The sequence below is a fragment of the Mandrillus leucophaeus genome, unplaced genomic scaffold (genome assembly GCF_000951045.1).
Source record: "Mandrillus leucophaeus isolate KB7577 unplaced genomic scaffold, Mleu.le_1.0 Scaffold372, whole genome shotgun sequence".
NCBI lineage: Eukaryota > Metazoa > Chordata > Mammalia > Primates > Cercopithecidae > Mandrillus > Mandrillus leucophaeus.
Genome location: NW_012103943.1, coordinates 718,064 through 721,728, shown reverse-complemented (window position 1 = coordinate 721,728; position 3,665 = coordinate 718,064).

Here is a 3,665-nt window from a genome sequence, read left to right as displayed (position 1 = left end):
ATTCATTTGATTACATATTTCTTTTATCACCAAAAACAACATGGGGGGCAGGCGAGGTGGCTCACGCCTGTAATCCCAGCACTTTGGGAGGCTGAGGCGGGCAGATCACGAGGTCAAGAGATGGAGACCATCCTGGCTAACATGGTCTCTACTAAATCTGTCTCTACTGAAAATACAAAAATTAACTGGGCGTGGGGGCATGTGCCTGTAATCCCAGCTACTCGGGAGGCTGAGGCAGGAGAATCGCCTGAATCAGGGAGTCAGAGGTTGCAGTGAGCCGAGATAGCACCGCTGCACTCCAGCCTGGCTACAGAGTGAGGCTCTGGGAGAAAAAAAAAAGAGAGGGAGAATGAAAAAAAAAACATGGCTAATATCATCTGGAACTTAAAGTTTTAATTAAAGAGTTAATTTAAACAAACCAACAAAAAATATGGTTCTCACTGGATTATCTGTCCTGCCCTGATGAAAACTTCCCTTTGTGATACATTCAGCAAGATCTTTCCTCAGCTCCCTGAACTTTTGCTATGCTCAGAAATGCCCCCCACCTTTGCTGATTTAAGCATTGTTTTGTCTTTGCTGTTCCCTGAATGGTCAAAGTCCATATTAAAATGCAAGGGTTTTGCAACTTTTGTTGATGCAAGCCTAGCAAGAATTCCCAAGCATTTGTTTTCTGAATTAAACAGAAATGTCATTTTAGCTTTATGGAAGCTGTTTCTGAACCGAAGTTTGATGGGTCAGCAAAGGAATTACAATATTCAAAGGGAATACACTAAAAATCTAGCAGGGAGATTTAGCAGGGAGCTGTATTTGAAACAATGACTGGAAATCATATAAACGGTGCTTCCCACTTTTAATTCCCTCTCATTTTTCTTCCTTCATCCATCTGCTGTTCCCGCTTTTTCAAATTTAGTTGCACTAGCTCGGATGTCACCACCTCTATGAACATCTCCTCACCCCAGTTAGTCAGGGATGAAAATCCAACTCACAAGAGCTTAAGATTTTAAAAAGAAGGAAAAAAGACAAGCAAGGGAAAAGAAAAGAGTTGGGGTGGGGGTGGGGTCTATTGACTCCCATAGCTGGAAGCCCAGGAGGCAGACCAGGAGGAAGATCTAGCCTCAGGCTTGGCTGAGTCCAGAGCCTGACATGATGCCATCTGACCTCTGTCCCTCTCACATCTTTTAGCCTGGCTTCCCTTCCATAGCTCCAGCAGCCCTCAATCCACATTCTCTTAGATCAGTTGTCCCAATATATGTGTGTGGTGGGGAAGGGAGGCAGGGAGGAGGGGTTACTTCTCTTCCCCAGCACCTACATATAAATTCAGGGTGGAATTCTGGCCCAGCTTGGGCCACGTACCCATGACTGTGGCAGACAGGAGAAGATCAAGTACCATGATTGATAATTGGACAAGATCCAGTGAAATGCGGGAAGGGAATTCCCCCAAGAGAAATTGAGATGCTGGAAAGACAAAAACTACACATGACGGAATTTTTGAATAAAAAAAAAAATCCACAATTCACCACCAGTCTATATATCTACACCTGCTTGCCATGTTGCTTGGCAGTTTCTCTCATCAAAAGATAAAGTCTATTTCACCCTGAATAGGGGCTGGCCTTGTTGACCTGCTTTGACCAATAGGATGCCTTGGAAATGAAGGTTTGCCATTTTCAAGCCTTGGCCTCAAGAGGCCTTGAGTTCATCTACTCTCGCCTTTCTCTGCCTTTGCTATGTGAACATGTCCAGGCCAGCCTGCTGGAGGAATGAGACGTGGAGCAGAGCCATCCCGACCCAGTAATCCTGGCTGAGGCTCCAGACACCTATGAGAAAGCTCTGCCAAGATCAGCAATGCCACTGATGGCCCAAAGGTGACCACAGACACGTGAGCAAGCTCTGCAGAGCCCAGCTCAGGTCAGCAGAACCTCCCAGCCAACCCATACGCTCACGAACAAAACTAAATGTTTACTGTTGCATAGTCCCAAGGTTTTGTGGTTGTCATATAGCATTACTGTGGCAACAGACAACTGATACATTTGTATCTACTAAACCTCTTCCACATGCCCATTCTGCAGGCAACTGGTCAATCCCTTCTCTGTGTTCTCAGGACACTTAGTTATACAATATATTCCACACTATACTGTTGCAAGTTTCCTATTGAATTGTTACCATTTATTTTAAGCAAGTATTTACATGTCTATTTCCTTGCTCATAAGCTCTTTGGAGAGACAGGTTTTGGTTTTTTCTTTTGTAAATTTGTAAATAATTGTTAGTTTTCTTTTGTGTGTGTGAGAGAGAAACAGGGTCTCACTCTATCACCTAGGTTGGAGTGCAGTGGCACAATCACAGCTTACTGCAACCTCCACATCCCACGCTCCAGCAATCCTCCTACCTTAGCCTCCTGAGTAGCTGGGACCACGCGCCACCATGCCCAGCTAATTTTTTGTATTTCTGGTAGAGATGGGGTTTTACCATGTTGTCCAGGCTTAAACTTCTGAGCTCAGGCGATCCACCCACTTCGGCCTCCCAAAGTGCTAAGATTATAGGCATGAGCCACAGTGCCCAGCCAAGAAGGGGCGATCTTTTGTATATCTTTTTGAGCCCAACACTTGGCACAGGGTATGGTACAGAGAAAAAGCTAGTTAAATATTCACAGGAATTTGGAGGATGAGGAATACCACTCAAACTATCTGTGACATATTGCTTAAGTTTTAGAAGTTTTGTTTTTCACATTTGGATCATTAATCCACCTGGAGTTTAGTTTCATGCATTATACAAGTAGGGATTTGGCTATCCCAGTACTGTTTAACGAATATCCAACCTTTTTCCCCTGACCTGCGATGCCAAATCACAGCAGGTTTCTACATGTGCAGGTTTCCACATGGCTGACAACTCTGTTTGGCTCCATGAAGCTTCGCTGACCCCGGAGCAAACACACCACCTTTCTTATTTACCATTGTTTTATAACAAGTTTTGTATCTGTAGGACAAGTCACTCGGCCTTGCTCTTCCTTCAAAGCTTGCTTGGCTATTTCTGGCTCTTTATTTTTTTCATATACATTTTGCAGTCCGCTTGTGCAGTTATAACACACACTCCACCATGCACACTAGTGTTGTCAAAAAATTTTTTGGAATTGTCATAGGTCATTTGGGAGAGAATTTACATCTTTAAAAATGGAATCTTCCTATGAAATTTATGATGTAATTCACCATTTATTAGATTTCATTTGCCCTTTAAATATGCCCAGGTTACCCACCTGGTCCAAAACACCATGATTCCTCTCCTGGATAACCTCAGCATCTCGCTAAACAGCCTCTCTGCCTGCACATCCCCTCCCACACAGTCTGTTTTCCATAAAGAAGACGGGGTGGTGGTGGTGGCGGCGGTGTTTTCCAAGACGTAAATCAGGTCGTGGCACTAAAGTCCTAACATCGCCTTATAGCGCCAGTCTTGCCAAGCTCCACACTTTAATTGGGTAAATGAGTGCGTGAATGGACGCTGGCTATGCCAGGCCCCGGGAATAAAGAAATGATAAAGAAGCAGTCCTTAAGGGAAACCCAAATGGTAAACAGTGGCCCCGGCCCGCGCAGAGCCCCACACCACGGTGAGGATGGGCTTGGAGTTTTCCCGGAGCCGGGGCGCGGTCGCTAAGCCAGAAGCGGAGTCGCGCGCGC